Genomic DNA, 18,603 nt, shown 5'->3' with positions numbered 1-18,603 from the left:
GGTGTTGTGCAAAACTTACCCTCAGTCAGGTGTGTACTGTGACAGTGATAGCTGCAGAAAGACCTGAATATTGGTGAGACCAAGAGGAAGAAAATGGGGAATACCTAATGTAAGTGCAATTAAGAAACAGAACCAAAAAGTCCTTTGATCTCAAGCTTCTGTGGTTTTCTCTTTATTTTGCTTGCTCACGCTCCTTGGAGGATTTCAGGAGGAGCTCCAGAATTCAACCCAGCACCACCCTTGGTGAGAGCCACCTTGAGAGCTTGCAGGGCACATCCCCATCAGGCTCAGTGTGTGGGGAGAGCTGTGGCCGTGGTGCAGGCAGCTTATCTGACTGCATGAACCAGTTCCTAAAGTGATGTATGTGAAGCATGGCCAAGCAGATTAAGTGTTTCCTCTACTGAGTGGTATTTGTTGTATTGTAAAGCTGGAATGGTTCCTAGAAAGCATTAAGATACAAATAATATTAACCAGAACTGAGAGAGAACAGCCAGCCACTCAGAAATGAAAGAAATACGCTGCAGTGTGAACAGGGCAGAAGGACTGAGGCTGCCTGTTTCCTGCTGCATTTCTTTGTAAATTGTACTGGGCTCCCCGGGAGATGCCATGCTAATCACATGCAAAGTGCCATTCCTCTGTTTATTTTCATGGTGTATTTACCTGAATGGTAACGCCTCCTTCCCTTCCTTCTGATACAAAACGTGCTTGTTCACTCACGTGAGTGCTTGTAAGGCCAAAGGGGCAATCAGCCCTCTTAATCTGGACTGTCATGGAATAAATCACCTACTGGGCTAAATCCCTGCAAGCTTGTCCTGATCTCACCTCATCCTCATCTGTGTTCACATGTGCAGTTGCACACTGGCAGTAGTGTGTAACTTGCTTCCTTCCCTTGCAGCTTAACTGAGTAAATCCTGCAAGAGCAAAGATAGAAATTGCATTATGTTGGTGGGCCTGGGCTATAATTCGGGCAGAAGGGCAGTGCTGGCTCCAAAGAAATACATTCCCTTCTATCTACGTTTTTTCCTCTGTAGCTTGGGGAAACTGTGTGTTTCGGTTTTGTTTCTTGTTGACTAGATGCATGCCATCAGTTTTGTGTTTTGAAGTATGTAGTTTCTCCAATGGTTTGAGCAGGTCATTCCCTCAGCAGTCAGGAGAGAGACGAATTACTGAAAACCACTGTGTTTTTGTGGTTTTTGTTTTCTTTTAATATACTGAAAATGCAGGCAAGGGACTTGGCACAAACAGACGGCCTGAAACTACCTATAAATTTCTGAACTCTTTCCTTTGCTGATGCCAAATTGAACTTGACAGTAGAGCTTTCCTTGACAAGCATTGAAATGGAAAGTCACAGAGAGCCATGAAAGGGGTGTGTACAAATCCTGGGGGTCAGAGTATGTACAGGGGATGCACACAGAATGAGATCACTTCATTTTTTTTAATCAGTTTCTACAAGTAGTACTTCCCCAGGGCACGTCTGCAGCAATGACTGCCTCTGTAACAGCAGTAGTTACCTGCATTTGCTACCTGGCATGTGCTGGCACCATGACCTGCGTTTTTTGAGGTTATTGCAAATAAGTGAGTAAAAGCTCTGGGCTTTGCTGTCTCATGCTTCATTAAAGATTGTTTTTGAAAAAGGTGCACCTTGTGCCAAAGCTGTCTCTGGTGTTCTCTATTGTCTGGGGCATTGCAACCCTGTGAGAGAGGTGCGCGGCATCAGTGCAATGCATTGACCTGGTTACAGTAAATCTTACTAGTTGTGTTTGTGAGGACAGGCAGTCTGTTCAGGCAGAGGGGATCAGTGCTCTTCCTGGTTTTCTAATTGTTCCTGTAACTCCACTGCTCATCAAGTATAGCTGCATCTGTGTGCTTTGAGAGGACAGGTGTTTAGCCTTTAATTGGAGCATCTCATATTTAGGGCAAGACTTGCACAGAGGGACCTTCCAAATTCCTTCTCTGTCGGCTGACAGAAGTGCTTAGGGGGTAGGTGCCGGGATTTCCCATCATATTTTGACTGAGTGGCATCCAAAAGACAGGCAGGGATTTCAGGATGTAAACATAAAGCCATCTTGCACTGCTGAACAGAGCATTAAGGCAGAGTTGGGTGTTGTTCAGCCAGGGCTACCTTGAATGAGGGAAGGCTACAAGGAGCTGTTGAGCTGGTGGAATCCAAAACCTAGATGCAACACTTGATACCTTAATGCAAGATGTTTCTTTTCCCGTGCTAACTTCAGCACTGATGAGCTTGTTGATCCTTTTCTGGGTGCTTTGGGAGTGATGATTAGCAGAGGGGGAAGGGCTGGTGCTTGGGAGGGATGTTGTGCGTTGATCTGGTGGGCAAGCATCTCGGGAGGGTGGTAATGTGGGCACAGAGGAATGCGGAAGGGCAAGGCTCTCTAACCTAGAGAGGTTTGAGCTCTGCCCCGGGCTGGCAAAATAATCATTAGTGTCAACATCTGGCCCATCAATTCTTCCATTAGAAACACAGTTCTTTGTGGGATTTTAATATCTTGGCTATTTCGGATCACACTGAGAAACAGCATGCCCCTGTGCAGGCACTCAGCATGGATGCTGTAGTTGTTTGCAATGTCGACATATATAATAATAATTTATTGCATTTTATTGAGAATAGGCAAAATGGGAAAACCAAGCCCCTACATAGTAGGAGTTCTTTTCTATCAGGCAAGCTGTAGGAGCAATGTTCTTGCAATTAACTGTAACCACAAGAGAGTAGCGTAAGTGCAGGGAGGGATTTAAGCAAAGAAATTTTGAGGGGCTCAAGCTGTATATTGAAAAAACAGGGTTCCTTCATGATGAAACCAGTTCAGATGCCTTTCTGAAGCTCTGGTGGAACATTTTGTTCCATACATAGGCACAAAGTTAAGGCAGTCTGATTTGCAGCTTGGCTGAAGAGCCAGAGCTTTCCGAGGGCAGGAGGTGTGTGTGTGTGTGTGTGTGTGTGTGCCTACATATGCAGCATCCTTTCAAAACAGGATCTGATTTAAGAGAGTATTTCTGTACAGGAAAGCACGTTAAGTATATGCTTAAGTCCCCAGGAAGTCAAAGCAACTTAAGCACATGTTGAAGTTAATCATGTAATTAAGTGATTTTCTGAGTTGGCCTGGATCTGAGATTGCACATAAGCACTCCTTTGAGTTGGGATTCACAGCCCTCTTTTGTAGCTGTGTCCCAAGACAGGTGCTGGCTTATTTATTTTTAATTCCTTCTTTAAAGATGGCCTATTTTGGCCTTACAGCTCTGCAGGTTATTGGAAAAGATGATGTGAAGTCAGAGCGCTCTGAGCAGTGCACTCCTTTAGAAATGACTGAGAGAATTTGTACCATTCATTTCAAAAGGGCTTGGTGAAATGCAGTAACGAGGATGTTTTGCTGAAGGATACTGTTGGAGCTAAAATGCCGTCTGGTGTGATCAGTATGACAGCCTGCTTGAAATTGGTGTGGTGTAATGTGCTACTATAGATTGCTTTCCTTTAATGTCACTTTTTTTCTCCCTTCATGAAGTCTTCTTGCAGTGAGTGGGATGCTTGCAGCATGGATTTGAATGTGATATTATTTAACGAGAATAGTAATGAGGTGCACTGTATGATATTAAAGTGGAAAACTATTGCCCAGAAGGGGAAAGTAATGTGGATGCTGCTGCATTTTTACTCATAAAAGTATTGTTCTCCAAGCATTTACGGGTTTCCCTGTATGTGAAGTTTGTTTGCTTAAATTCCCATTCAGGTGAATGGATACTTTGCTTCTGAATTGATTTTTTGGTGGAACTTTAACTTACAACAATAGACAATGCTTATATGTAAGCTCTCTGTAAGAAGACTAACGTTTTGCCTGGAAATAAGTGTGATTTGATGAATGCTTGAGTGTTGCTAATGAAAAAGGGTGGGAGAGGAAATTACATTTAATAAGGAGTTTAAGTGACAATTTTCTTATAGAATGCCACTGTGTTTAATTTTCACAGAAAAGAGAAACCAAAGGTGTTTGCAAGGCATTTGCAGTGCAGCTGGGTGCTGTAAGTCTTCACTGGGCTATTTTTCCACATATCTCAGTATGTGACCCTTGTCCTTGTGCTCCTGCAAGTCAACGCTTCCCAATGGCCAGCAGCCTGGCCAGCAGCGTCCCTTGCTGTCCATGGAAAGCCCCACAGATGCAGTCCTTGCAGCATTTCAGCCCTTGTTTGCAAAGCGCCGTCTGTTCTTGTGTACCATGTCCCCACTTGGCCTGGCCAGGAATGAACCCTTGTCTTGACCTGCTGCATCCTCTGGTAGGAAGGCTGCCATGCAACTTCCAGCTGAAAACACAGTTTCTTAGGAAAGGGAATTAGTTACTTTTTGGCATGCCTTTTGGACCTCTGGCCTCCAGACCAGGCAGATCTTCTTTCTAGTCCTTGATGTAGTAAGTCCTCCCTTGATGAGACCTGTGGTGACATTATGTGCTTTTCTAATCATATCCCTTCTCTTGTGTTGGCCCAGAAAAAAACTTCCAGCTCCAGGTTGCTCTAAGGAATGTATTTGTTCATGTAAAGGTGCCTGCGTGACTCCGGTTACTGAGGAACATCCTCAACTAATGATTACAGTCCATTTTAAGTGCCACTTTCACAGGAGGATGTAGCTCTGCCTTCCTCACCTCTTGTGATGTAGAGCTGAAAGCTTGTTGAGGCAATGCAGACACCTACTTGCTATATCAGTGCAAGTTTCTTTGGTTCAGGTGTCCATTAAAGCAGACCTGTCCATCAGAAGGCGGGCTGTGGCTAATCTTTTGGGGCCCAAGGAGATTGGCTGAAGATAGCAGCATTGAGCTGCTGGGAGGTGCTGTCTATTAGTATCTGGTCTCTCTGAGAAGCAGCAACTCACAGGTCTCCTTGGCTTGCACATCCTAAAATGGGAAAGGAAAACAAAGCTTGACGTTTCACCTCAGAAGAGTTGTTGATTTGCCATTTAATGAGGAAAGTTTTGGGTAGCTGGGTGGTATGCATCTGTGTGATAGGCTGGGAAATGGGGCAAACCTTGACTTTCTTGACTTGGTCTCTGTGACAAACCCACTGCTGATGCAGGTGTCTGAATTGATTTCCCTGGAAAAACAGTAGTGTAGGTGTGCTATGACATCTGTAATGAACGTGTTCTTCTATTGTATAGGTGCAAAGTTGTGAGTCCTTGATGGGATCGATATGTTATCTTGTAGAGTCTGATAAATTGCAATAACACTCTAATTCTGGAGCTGTTTAGGTTCATGAGGGCCACTGGTTCCAGTGTTGATTTCCACCCTAACTTCTAACTGGTTATTTCATTAAGACTTGGAAGCTCAGGAAGGGGATCACCCTTCTCCTTGACATGTCAACTTCAGCTGTCAGCAGGGTAAATATGGACCCCATGGAACGCAGGCTTTTGGAAGTAGGAGTGGGTTTGAACTGAAAAAATCTTGGTGGGAATGAGGAACGTATGTATATATGGTCCATCCTGGTTTTGGTTGGGTATTTGTTAGTGAAGCCTCTAAGGGAAGGCAGTGCTCAGAACTCGCCTGAGTTTGGCATTTGCGGTGTCTGAGCACGTGGCAGTTTTTTCCTTGTGCTGACTGCACAGGTCCTTAGGAGCAGCCCTGACACCAACCTGTGCAGTGAACCCCACCTGCCTGTGTTGGGTTGGGCATGGCTTGCACCCAAAAATCTGTGATGTGAGGAATCAGCGAATCTGGGGACAAGAGGGGAAATCTTTCTCAGGCGGTTTTCCTATGTAGGATTGAGTTTATAAAGGCAGGATCTGAATCATCCAAGTGCAGATGCCCATGCAGCACATCTTGGCAGATTCTAGGCTAGATACACCATGGGCTCCACCTCCTGTTCATGGGTAACTGAGTGACACCCTATTATTTCTGTCTCTGGTACAAGTTATGAATGGGCTGGTTTAAAAGCATGACTGATTGCAGGGGGCTGAAACTGATTGCGATGGGGCAGCATAGCTTACAACTTCATTTCTTGGACTGTGGGAGGCGGGTGGTGGTGATTGCTTTTTTTTGTTTTTTTCCTCTTTAAATTATTATTATTTTTTGGTGAAGTGTCGTTTTTGAGATTGCATTTTACCTTCCTGGAAGGAGGGGATAATGCTTCCCATGGCAGGGCTGCAGGGAGCTGCTGCACCACTGCAGCTGAACGATAGCTGAGGTGCAGCAGCTGCGTGCACCCAGCCCAGTGCAAATGGGGGAGGCAAAATGCTTCAGCTGAAACCGCTCGGAAGTCAATTCACCGAAATCTGCTAAGCCACAGCGACTCTTGATTGCAGTCACCTTGGTATTTAGAAAGTGCTCTGGTGTCTGAGAAGGCAAATGTGTTGTGGGGTTGATTAATTTTAATGTAAATGTTTTCAAAATACTGGAGACTTCTGCTGGGAAGAAGGAGGTTTGGGTTTTCTTCATGCTGTCACACCAGCCCTGGACATGGTGCAGACAGCTGTGTGGTTACTGGGGACTTGCCACCTTAGCTGTGATATTTTTGCAAACTCGGCTCAAAGTGTAATTCTATTGAAGTACTTTGTAGCCCTACAGTGAGGGGGATGTTAAAGGGTTTGTACAGACTGGCTTAGAGTTTCTGAGTTTAAACTGCGTAAAACGTTCTTGGCATGCTTTTGAGAACAGCTGCCTAGACACACGCGTTGTCATATAACTAGCACTGTTCATTTGCTTCAGGCATCGTCATCTTTTCGTTAGAGCAGCAAAAACTCACCTGAATCCACCATTCTGCCTCCAAAAATAGCAAAGGACTTTTGTGCCATTTAACAGTCACATCACTGGTAAGGAAGCTGTGAATTGAACGTGATTTTGTGTCCATCTCAGAGCAGGGGCAGGGCTCTGAGACCTGTTTGGTGCTTTCACTGTCAACTTTTACTGCTGGGGTGCTGCAGTGATGTAAACCGCTTTTGTTCTCAGAGGGCAATTTGGGTGGTAATGATATAAAACAGAAACAAACACTGAAAGATCATCTTTTCCTTGGTGATGTTGGACCTCTTGCCGCTGTGTGCTGTAACCAGAGGGGAGCAGCAGGTCCTGCTGGTGTGGTGGGAGGCTTTTCTTTCTCATGAATTTATTGCTTTTAATTTATGTAAGGAAGAAGTAGGCTTTCTTAACAGTGCAGCAGAGGTGGGTTGATGGTTGGACTAGATGATCTTGGCGGTCTTTTCCAATCTCTTTGATACTGTGACCAAGTGCTCAGTTGGGCTGCTTATGTGTGCCGTCCCATCACTGTCCACTGCTTTCCAGGAACATATCCTACACAGCACAGCAGGTATTCATCTCTTGAGGAATGGTTGGGCAACCAGCTCACCTCCAAGGAACAAGCGCTCCTCATCCCGGCCCTTAAGAGCAGCCGGGTTGGCCCTAATCCTCCCATTACTCCTCCTCCTCTGGCTGCTCTGAGAGGGCTGGTGGCTCCCAACAAGTTCCAGGCACATTAGTCACTGATTACAAGACCTTTTGTTTTTATTGCCATAGCATTTAGACAGTGGGAATGAGGAGCACGTCCAAGCTGCTGGCTGGGAGTGGGATGCTAGCAGGGCACCCATGCTGGGGTGCGAGGTGACACCCCATGGGGACCAGTGGCTGTGGCTGGTGCTGGCCTGCAGGACACTGGGCGGTCCTGTGGGCACGGGATGTGGCTACTCAGTGGGGCATGTGTGGAAAGCAGGCTGGCTGGCAGCAGGAAGGAAGCATTCACTTTTTCTCCTGACGGCCCATAGCTTATTTTTGCTAATCATTCCAGGCCACAGGAATGTTGTATTTTACTGATTTTTTTTTTGGTGGTGGTGGTTGTTCTTTTTCTTTCCGTATTTTTATTTTTTTCTTTCTTTTAATTGTTGGAGCTGTTTTTAATCCCTGACCATAATAAAGCCACACTGTTAACACAAGCAGCAGGGTAGCTGGAATCACAGCTGTACTACAAGCTCTGCTTTTAATTTCAGGCTGTTATTAATGAGGCTAGAAACCTTCCCCTCCCCTGGCCAAGTTTCAGCTGAGTGTCTTCATCCAAGCAACTCCACAGCTGCTTCCCAATGTCCCTGGCTCCATCTGAATCCATTGGGCAAAAGGTAGAGAAGACAGTATTTTGACATAGGGAGTCTGTGAGTGGCAGAACTGGTTGATGAGGTTCCTGGCTGAGTGCAGGGAACTCAGCACAGGTAGAGATGTGATCATTCCTCCCAGGGAATTGTGGTTGCTTTGGCTGGGAGACAGCTGGTCCTGCAGTACATTGGACTGCTTCTGGCCGTGTGATCCTGCCACCTGACTCTGCTTTTTTGCATGAGCCTAAGGTGCTGGTGCAAGGGAAGGGACGGGACGTAGCATGTTTGGCAGATGGCAAGGACAGGATGAGTAGCTGGATGGGCTCATTGCTGCTGAGTAATGGTGGAAGCTGAAAGATGACAATTTTGAAACTGGTAAAGGCAAAGCTCTATCACTGTCCTGTAATTCAGAGCGTGGAGGTTGTTGAAGCCAATGATGTAAGATTGAAAGGTAGATTGGATGCTTCTGTGCATGTAAAGAATTACTTCAGTGCTAATGACTATTGGCAAGGGAACAAAATAAAATTGGAAGCTCTCTTAAACCTCTTGACTCAGGTTATAGTTAGTCTTTATCTCTGGGACACTGAGATGGGATGGCATGTGGGTCACATTGCTGCGTACCTGCCATAGAGGTTTTGCATTATCCTTCAAGGGGTCAAGAACCAGCCAAGGTCAAGGATGAGACACTGGAGGAAATGGGCCAGGGTGCTCATTCATTTAAGTGTTCTTGCCTAATTCCTAGCCTGTTCTAGCAAGGTCTTGCTTGGGTTCCTGGGTGCTCATAGGAGGAGTCTGTTGATTTCTGAGGAAGCAGCAGTGGCAAAAAGCTTTTATTTTTTAGCACGTAATATTGTAATTGCATCCTGGATATGGAAGTCCCAGACTGCTTTTGAAATTGCTATGATGGACTTAGAGGTTGTCAGGGCTAGCAGAGGACTCCCAGCGATTTGCATCTGCACGGTCCCACACTCCTGTTCCTGGCCCAGCTGTGCTACAGAGGGCAAGTATTGCTGTGCTGAGGTCACGTAATCCTCCCAGCTCCAACTGCGTGCACCAAAGGCCAGGTTGCCTTTACAACTTGAGTGCTGCTAAGCCAGGGAAACAGCCCTTCAGGATTGTAGCTGGGGTGAGCTGGTTCAGCTTGCTCCTTTTGCCCTCTGTGGAAGCAGCGGGGTGTCTGAGCCTGTTAGGCTGCAGTGCATGCGCTCGCCTTTTTCCTAGACGGATCGATTGGATTTCCAGTAAAGACAAACAGAGTCGGAAGTAGAAAGGCGTTGAGCATGCAGCGCTGCCCTCCCCGGCCCCGCCGGCTGTGCTCAGCTCCATATACGGCAAAAAAAAGGAACAGGAAAAGGGAGTGCAGCGTGAATACCAGACATACAATGCATTCCTCGCAACTGCACACGCAGAATTTGCTTTTCCCCAGAAAGCGAACCCTCTGCGTGTCCATTAATTGCTCTGTACTGCTTAGCAGGGACAGAGAAGCCAGCACTGAGCTGGCTCCAGCAGCACTTACTGTCTTGTCTAAGTGAATTCCTCTTCTGTAAGGGTCTTTCCTTCTTTGGTGGAACACAGGAGGGAAGGGGGCTGGGATGAGGAAGGGAAAAAGAGCCAGACTGTTCTGAAACTTGCTGTAACTCCTGGCAAGCTACAAGCAGGTAGACTGCAATTACATTTATTTTCTTGTCTTGGTTGTCCAAAAAAATCAATCTTGATTCATCATTAGCCTCTGTCTTTAAATTATATATTCCCTGAATAGCATCATCCAGTTAGCGGTAGGCAGAAGGTAGAAAAGGCAATTGATCCTGGTGCTTCATTCATGCTCTGGCTTCAGCCTTCCCCTGCGACAGCTGCATGCATGAATGGCCGGCTGCTCCGGGGCTGTTGGGCGAGCTCGGACCTCAGGTTCGAAGCACCAGCCCTATGTTTATTAAACAGGAATCTTGATTTCTCCTAGTTTGCATGAATTTTGGAAGTTCTGGTTTGTTAGCCTCAGTTTTGGATCTTCTTGTGAGTTCAAATGAGGAAGGTCAGGTCAGTCCATCTCCTCTCCTGGTTTGCCACTGACTCATCGTCTGCAGACACCTCCTATAGGTCACAGGAGCAGAACCACCACTGCAGGTGCAGTGGTTTCCTAGACTGTTTGGAAGGCAAATTGTGGCCGGGAAGCCACAGCAGGGCAAATCACAGCGCAGTCTGCAGGCAGTCTGCCTGCAGCACCTGGGGCCACACTCACAGGAGCACCTCCAGCCAGTTCCATCTGCATTCACTTGCCAAGAAAAACCTTCTCCAGGACCAGGGGTGTGACCTGCTTCCCGGTACACCTTTCCTTCAGCACTGTTTGCATTTTGTGGGGTCAGAAAGCTGGGAGAATAGAGTGACTGTCACTTGGCCAACAGGTGGGGCAGAAAACAGTCTCACAGCTTTGAGTCATGCTTTATTGCCTTGGGCTTCGCATGCCTGGAAAGCAGTCCTCTGCTGTCTCTTCATAGGTCTTGTAGAGGTGATGATGCACCTTAATTCCATGTGCTCCTTTCATCTAACTGCTGCACTGTGCTTTCCCATCTAGAGGATGGGCTATGACAGCACTCGAACGAGGCAATATGTGTAGTTTTGTGAAATTCCCATCTGTTTCTGTAGTTGACATCTGGGTTATTCCATGTTACTTGCCTTCGTGCTTTCCTGTAAAACCAGGCACGTTATTAGGACTCAAAATAGTAGCTCCTTTGGTCCATGTTGTAATAGGAGGGTATTTCATGATGACAAGTTCCAGCAGTGCACGAAGGCAATGCTCTTTTATATATGCAAGAAAATAGCAACAGTCTGCTGGCAGGTCATGCATGGCTCAGCTCTTTGAACTTGGACATTACTGAGTGTATGCTGTCTCTGTTCTCCGAGACTGCACTTTGCAATAAGCTCTGTAAATTATCCAGCGAGGATAATAGAGGAGTTTGTGATGGTAGAAGAAAGAGGAATGAATGGCAAATTTATGCTAATGAAAACATCTGTTGAGTATTCTTGCCACTCGTTCTTCATCCATCCTCACACACATCCGGAGGTTTAAAGCCAGGTGGAGTAAGGAGACTTGAGGTTTTTTTTCTCTGCCTGTACCCCCGGCTCTTGCAAACCTGTAGCTGTGTGTGCAAAGCCAAAACATTTGGGGTCGAACCGACTGGTGTCATTTTTTGGCTCCAATCTACATAAGTACATTCTTGACTTAACGGTGCTCTGTGTGCATTAGCCAGAGCTTGCTGGAAAGTAGGAAGGCTCAGTGAGTGTTGAGTTTGGAGTGCCTCAGTGCCTTGACTGCGTGAGCTCTTTATGATGGTGCTGATATGGGTGGTGGCTGCTGGGTGAGAGGAGGCTTTGGAGGACTGGGGTGCTGCCAGTGTGCCCAGTCCTCACTGCGGGAGAGCAGTGGCAACGTGGCATGCTGGATCTGAGTGGGAACCCTGCAGCAGATAGAGGTGTCCGGGCTTTTTGTCCCCAGCACATGCCTTGCTTGTAGGGCTTTCAGGTGCTGGCCCTGCGTTTAAAGATCACCATGAAATTGGGGGCTCTTTTTTCCACTTCTGATTGGTTTAAAGGGGAATTAATCTCCCCCACTTGCTTTTCTAATGCAACAAAATGTTGGAATTGGTAGAGAAAGTGAAATGCATGGGCAACTGGTAAATATTCCTGTAAGTGCTGAGATTTATTTGTTTCCAGAATGTTTACTACTTGCTGGGAAAAAAAAATAAAAATAAAAAACCCAGCAACAATAGACATAAAGTAAGCAACATATTTGCACTCTCTAAGTGTGAGAGAACACTGAGCTTTTGTTGCCTTGTCCTTATTTATGCTTTTTTGTGGTCCTGCCTAAAGGTGTCTTACCAGAAGTGGGCTGTTGCTGTTAGAGAATCCTGTAAAACAGCAGTAATAATTGTATGGTGTTCTCTACTGCTATCAGTTTTATAATTATTCATAGGCATTTTTTAAAGCCGTGAGGGACTGTCTCTGCACACATCATTGATTTTGCTAATAAAATCTTATATTTTAATGGTACCTTTCATTGGAAAAACATCAACTGCTCCATAAAATTAAGACTCATAATACTGTAGGATGGAACTGTTTCCTGTGTTCTTCACAGAGGGATTGATTGAGATGGATTTATTTGGTCACTTAACAGCCTTTGGGCCTCAATGTAAGCCTAGAGCCTGTGGAAGAGCATCCCAAATCACCGTGCTCTGCTCTGCTTTGTTGTGCAGGATGCCACTTTGCCATTAAATACCTTTCTCCCTGTAAGGCAGAGATAGGCGTTGAACTTGCAGTCGAGAAGATAGTGCTGAGCCGAAGCTCCATGCTTGTTGAGTTGCAGTCAGCAGGTTGGAGCGTACCCTTAGTTCAGCTGGTAAAATTTGGGAGATGACATGAGTGTGTATTTTAGTGTATTTATTTATTTAGTGAGCGTGTGAGTGTTGTATTTCAGGGAATGTTCCATCGTGGGTTCGTAGAGCTGAATTGGATTTTTTCTGACAGGAAAAGGCCCAGTTGTCTGTAGCAACCTGAAATTGATTCCTCCCTCCCTGCCTCCTGAAAGCTGTTGCTCTTGAATCATCCCGTTCATTTAATACAGCGAACAGGATGTCCCTGTGTGCTGAAACTTATAATTTCTTTTAATAACAAGTAACCTAGGCAAAAAAAATCTGATTTGAGAAGCAGCTGTGATTCCATCCTTATTACTGCTTGGCATCGGTGCTTCCTGTTCCACCTCCCTGTGCTTCGTGTCAGGCACTGGAGGCTGTCATTGGCGTTGGTTCCTAACTGCTTTGGCTGCAGAGAACCTGTACCTGCAGCTCTGTCACACTGGTCTTCCTGTCCCTTTGGCTGTGAGCAAGAAACTATTTTTCCTTGTCCCCTCCATGACTTGTCCCCACTGACGGAGCACTTCTTGCGCTAATGGCAACAAGCATAGATGCAAGTTGCACCAGTCTGTGCTGTGAAACGCCTGTCTGTTCTTGGCTTGTTTTCTGAAAAGGAAAAAAAAAATAGTGCATGAAATTGATATGGCAGAGCCTGCGGCTGTGTGTTCACCTGCCGTCGCTTCCAGAGGAAGCCGTGTCACTCACTGTGCACTTGTTGGGAAGATTGCTGTTTAATCTTTCCGTTATTTTCACATCAGTCTAAAAATTGGTTTGTTTAATGTGCATCAGCTGAACAGTTCACCAAATAAACTACCCAAAAAGGTTAATCTCCTATTGCTTTTACTGTCAGATGCAACTGTTTCAGAGACAGTAATGAGTGTATCTCTAATGATAAATTTCAGATGCAGAGGTAGCAGAGGCAGCTACAACTATCAGGTGCCAAAACTGAGACTTAAAAGGCTTTCTTATTATTCTTATTCTCCAGAAAACACCATATTTTGTTCATGGCTGTAGTACAAGTTTCAGAAATTGAACAGAGTTTGTGACTGTTCATCAGAGACTGTTAATACTCATCTTTTCCAGATTTGTTCTCTTTGTACTTTAATTTAGGCATTAAATATCTTGACTTAAAAAAATAAATAAATAAATAAAAAATACTGTGCCTTTCCTCTTATCTGTTGTTCATAGAAGCATACAATTGTTTGAGTTAGAGGCCACCTGGTCCAACTCTCTGCACTGAACAGGGATACCCACAGCTCCATCAGGTGCTCAGAGCCCCGTCCAGCCTGACCTTGGGTACCTTTAGGGAAGGGGCACCCGCTGCCTCTGGGCAACCTGTGTCAGTGCCTCGTCGTCCTTAGAGTAAAAAAACTTCTTCCTCATACCCAGTCTAAATGTCCTCTCTTTTAGTTTGTCATTTCCTCTTGTCCTATCATGAGGCCCTGCTAAAGAGTCTATCCACTTCCTTCTTTTAGCTTCTCTTTGTCATTGTGGAGGACCACATTGGCCATGAAGCACCTTTTCTAATCTCCTTATCACCTTAAGTTCTCTCCATCTTCCCAAAACCATAAGAAAGTAAGAAGAACGCTGTCCCGCGTGGTTGCAACCTTGTTTTCCACATGACCTGGCCTTCGTACATGGCCAGCAAGTAGGGTAAACATTGCTTAGGGTCTAAATAAGCTTCTAAATGTCTCTGTTTGCATTCCTCCCTTGAGCAGAAGCACTGCCTGAGAGCTGGATCTGACCTGGCTGGGATATGTTGATGTTCGTCGACTGTTGTCTGGAACTTCTGACATTGGGATATTTGTACGCTTAAATGTTTCCTCCCAGAAGTATCAAAGGAGCTAAGGCCACTTTCCAGCATGAACATGAAAGGCACTCACACAGTAGTGCAGCAAGCATTGCCATGGAGAACAAAGGCTCTTGCTAATCACTCCTAATGCCTTTTAAGTTTATGCCTCATTTTTCCCCTTTTTTTCAGACAGCCTCCCAGAGTACTGAGACTTCAGCAACTGACTCACCAAATAATTAACAGAAGGACTCTATCTCTGAAACTTTTGAACACCTCTTTTAATTTTCGTAAACCAGCACCCTGGCCAAGTTCCAGTTTTGTGTAATTACATTTGACCTGGCTTAATCCCTCGGCAGTTTCAATTGCATGCAGTAGTCTTCTTGGCTCCCTGTCCTGAGCTGCCATTCAATACTACTTCATGGTTTTCAACAGCTGTTCTAATTCTGCTATAGAAATGGGTGCATATTCCTGGTGGAAGCACTCCTCACATCTATATCCCTTGCTGAACATCTATCTCTCACTGGCATTTTGGGAGGTAATGTCTCTGATAGCACAGGTGGTCTTGTGGAAATCATCAAAGCTGTTTGCATCGTTAAAGATAGGCCTCTGTTTGAACTCCTTCATTAGTTGGCCATCTACATTGCTGAGATTCTTTGAGTTCTACATCTTCAGTACAAGGCATTTATTGCTTGGTCTCCTCAGCTACTGTGTGATGTAGGGACATTATTGGTGCAGGTATTTGTCTTTAGCCTTGGAAACACCACTTCTGTTATCAAGTCTATGCTAAATAGGAGCATGTCACTTTGCTGTGTTGACAGCAGTTGGGCTTTATTGGGAAGAGAGAAATGATCAAGGAAAGCAAAAGTCCAGGGCAGCTGGGAAGGACTGAAGAGGCAAAAAAAAAAAAAAAAAAGAAAGAAAACCATGCCAAGTGGATGCTAACAGCATCCCCTACTAATGGGAGAAAGGGATTGTGACTGGGTGGAGTACAAGAAATAATCCTTTCTAAGGTGCTGTTGTGGTAAATTGATTGCTTACAAAAATAGGAAAGCAGATGTATTATCACTGCTCTCCCTTGTTGCTTGTTATCTCATGAAATTTGGGATGCTTGTGCTATTCAGAACTCTCCCCCTGTGTTTCCCAACGCTGCTCGTATAAATCCTTTCTTTCTTCTTTCTCCTTTATCACCAAACCCTTTCGTTCAGGAGAGAAATTTCTTTTTGCTATGCAGAGCATCCTGCAGACTGGGAGGTAGGGGCATATGTTGTGCACACAGAAGTTATTCAGCCTTTCGTTGAATCTGACTACTTTCCTCTGGATCTACCCCATAATTACACACACTAAATCTCAAAGTAGTTTTGTCTCTGTTGGTTTCAGTGACACTGAAAATAAAGTCGCTGGTGGCGACATTAAGATTTGTCCTCTGTCACAGTGAATGAAGTGCTGGAGTTGGAGCCGTCTGATTTTGATGTGTGTTGGCGACTGCCTGTAGCTTGGCAGAACTTCATGCAAAGTCATTGTTGTCCCGTTTGGTAGAAGGAAGACCTATCAAATCCTTGTGGTGGATGCTAGATAAAACGTGGCTAAGTTGTCGATGTATCTGCAGTCATTGATGTTGCTTTTGAAGATCTAATTTGAATGTTCAATAAAAGAGTGGACGGTTGACGGTTGCTGGTTTATTTCTGGACCCTTTGCATACCGTCCTAAAAAGAAATCTTTTTTTTTTTCTTCTTTCAGAGTGCCTTATGATTGGGTGTGCCTGACTGCATCAGCCTTTGGATGTGAGCGTATTCTCTTGAAACAGCCTTGTGATATTCTAGCTGCCTGTTTTCTTGGGGTAAGAAATGAAACACAATGCAGAGACACAAGAGTAAGAACGCACTTTGAGCAAAAGCAAAATGGCAAAGAAAGGGCAAGCCACACTGGTGCCTCAGTTCGTGAATTTTGGCAACAGTGAACTTGTGAAGAGAAGGAACAAACTGTAAATCTGCTCACTGTAAGTAAGACAAATTGCAGGCTTAAGTTGCAGCAAGAGAAATTTAGATGAGATGTTAGTAGATGATCTCTTGCATTGAGAAGAGCTGAGCACTGGATGGACTGCCTGAGGAGCTTGTGGAGTTTCAGTTGTTTGTTAGAAAGGTTTTAGAATCAGTTAAAAAAGCCTCATTGGATGTGCTCTAGGAGAACTGATCCTTTCAAGTAGTGGGGCAACAGGCGGGATGACTTCTGGAAAGTCCTTGCAGCCTGCTGAAGGTTAGAAATCAGAAAAGGTGAAATTCTTATCTTAATGATGTTATTCAAAACTGATAAGGTAAAAAGAAAAACTCGGTGTACCTGTGCAGAAGGAACTGCCTGGTCTGGTGATGAGCTTCAAATCTATGGTGATAATCTTTGTTACCTGAAAGGTGATGTCCTCCTTCTGGAGTGAAGTGCAATCATGTGGAAAAGGAGTTCAGCCCTTGGTTTTGGCATGTAACCTAAACCTGCGACAGAACCAGGAGGTTGTACCAATTCTTGTTCCTTTGTAGCAAGCTCTTGAAAGTTCGGGTCTCTTCTGTAATCCGTATTAGGGATTTTCCTCTTATTCTCAGGCAGGTAATCACACCTGTATAGTTAAGATGTGAGAGGATAATGCTATAGATTCAGATAAATTGAGCAAAAATATAAACAATATGTGAAACACAAGCAGGAGAACCAAATGTTTTCTTTTCTCTTTGGTTCAAGGGCTGATGGGATGGCAGAATTTAATATTTCTTCTGTTTCTGTTCTTCCTTGTTTTCCTTTGTCCTGTCTTGACAGTGAATGCAGTGCAGGCTTTTTCTGTGTTCTGTGTTGAAATTGTGTCCTAAGGATGGCTGCTCACTCAGTCCCCTTGCTTTTCCCTTGCTCCCCCAGGAGCTGCAGGTGACAAACCTCACGTGGGCCCAGGCAGCCCTGGTGCCTCTGTGTGATCACTGCCAGAGAAGCAAATTGAGGGCGCTTCATCTTCCTTGTGCAGCCAAGAAGTGTAGTGAGATGTGTGTCCTGTGTCTGAGGACACCCGAATAGCAGTAGGGAATTCTTAAGCCTCCTATTGGACATTTGGGATTTGTTTGGTTTCTCTAAATTTGCTTTCATCCTTAATGTCAGCAAATAGTGATGTCTCCTCTGGAGTTATGTGAGTTCTTGTTGTTTGTTAGCATCTTCTGTTTAGCAGAGATAAGCTGTTGGGTCCCAGGGCTGCAGGAACTTGGAGGAACCATTCAGATAGCTCTAAAAAGTGCATAGGGTGTCAAGAGAGAAATAAGGGGATGCCTTTCTGAAATCACCTTTAAATGTTTTTTTTTTTCTCTTTGAGTTTTAAAATTCCTGCAACTATCTGCTCAAATCTTGAAAGCAGCGTGCATGCATAGAAGGATGCAATTTCCTCTGTGCCCTCCGATCTTTTGATCTCAATCAATCAAATAAATCCAAGAGCTTGCAGTTCACCTTGTGCTGAGGATGGTTAGTTGGTTGAGGGGTTGTGCCAATGGTGCTGACAGTTTTCCACGCTTGTCTTTTTTTCGTATTATTTTTTGATTTTGACCTTTTGGACTGGTCAGGGTGAGATTATTTACAAAGAATATACATATGCCTGTCAGGATTGGAGTTAACATTCAAGCATTGCTGCTTAGCAAAAGAAAACAATATGCCCAAGTTGAATTTGCATTTCCCCTGAGGGTTGAAAATAATGACCACACTCAGAGCTGAGCCCTGCTGTCTCTATGGGTTGCCTTGCAGCACACAGCAGCGGTGCAGTGCTTGACTTGCCGGCTCGACCTGAAGATCTGGAGCCTGGCACTTCGTGCTGGGGCAAACCTGGGGCAGAGGAGCCCCGAGGTGCGCCTCACAGCTCTCCAAGGTGCAAGCTCAGTCAATTCTGTAGTTTTATTCGAATGATTTTGCAACTGAAAATAGTTTTTTTCTAATGCCTTGCTCCGTGCCTGCATCCGCAAATGAGGTCTTGTGGAACTGCCCTGACCTATCCTCCAAAGCAGTCCTCTTTCCTTCCATAAACATAAGAAGGGACATCCTGACCTGAGAGCAAGCTGCTGTGCATTGCAGGCGATGCTCAAGAAAGTCCCTGTGTGTTTTGTGCCGGGAGTGTGGGCAGCTCATGTGATTTTTTTGTGTGCTTTGGAAATGTCTTGTTTCGGTGGGCAGCTGCTTGGGTTTTCCCCACTGTCGATATTCATCGAAGCAGTTCCTGGATGGCTCCTGCCTCGTGTTTTCCACAGAGGAGGCTCGCAGCATCCAGCAGCAAGAACCTCGATTGTCTGTCAGGAGAAGTAATGGTGTCTTATTGACGTTTCTGCAGTCCTGTCAGCAGA

The 18,603-nt window shown here is 45.1% G+C and overlaps 1 protein-coding gene across 7 annotated transcripts in view; it reads left to right on the top strand.

Annotated features, from left to right (window-relative positions):
* Positions 1-18,603, top strand: part of LPP (LIM domain containing preferred translocation partner in lipoma) — a 310,262-nt gene that overhangs the window by 46,062 nt on the left and 245,597 nt on the right. For all 7 annotated transcript variants that reach the window (XM_052686960.1, XM_052686961.1, XM_052686957.1 and 4 more), the window contains one exon: positions 15,992-16,091. The gene's annotated coding sequence lies outside the window, so the exon portion shown is untranslated. The remainder of the gene's footprint in view (positions 1-15,991; positions 16,092-18,603) is intronic.

This window comes from Tympanuchus pallidicinctus, unplaced genomic scaffold (genome assembly GCF_026119805.1).
Source record: "Tympanuchus pallidicinctus isolate F22 unplaced genomic scaffold, pur_lepc_1.0 scaffold22, whole genome shotgun sequence".
Classification (NCBI taxonomy): domain Eukaryota; kingdom Metazoa; phylum Chordata; class Aves; order Galliformes; family Phasianidae; genus Tympanuchus; species Tympanuchus pallidicinctus.
The sequence above is the reverse complement of the archived record's forward strand: the minus strand, read 5'-3'. Positions and strand labels throughout refer to the sequence as shown.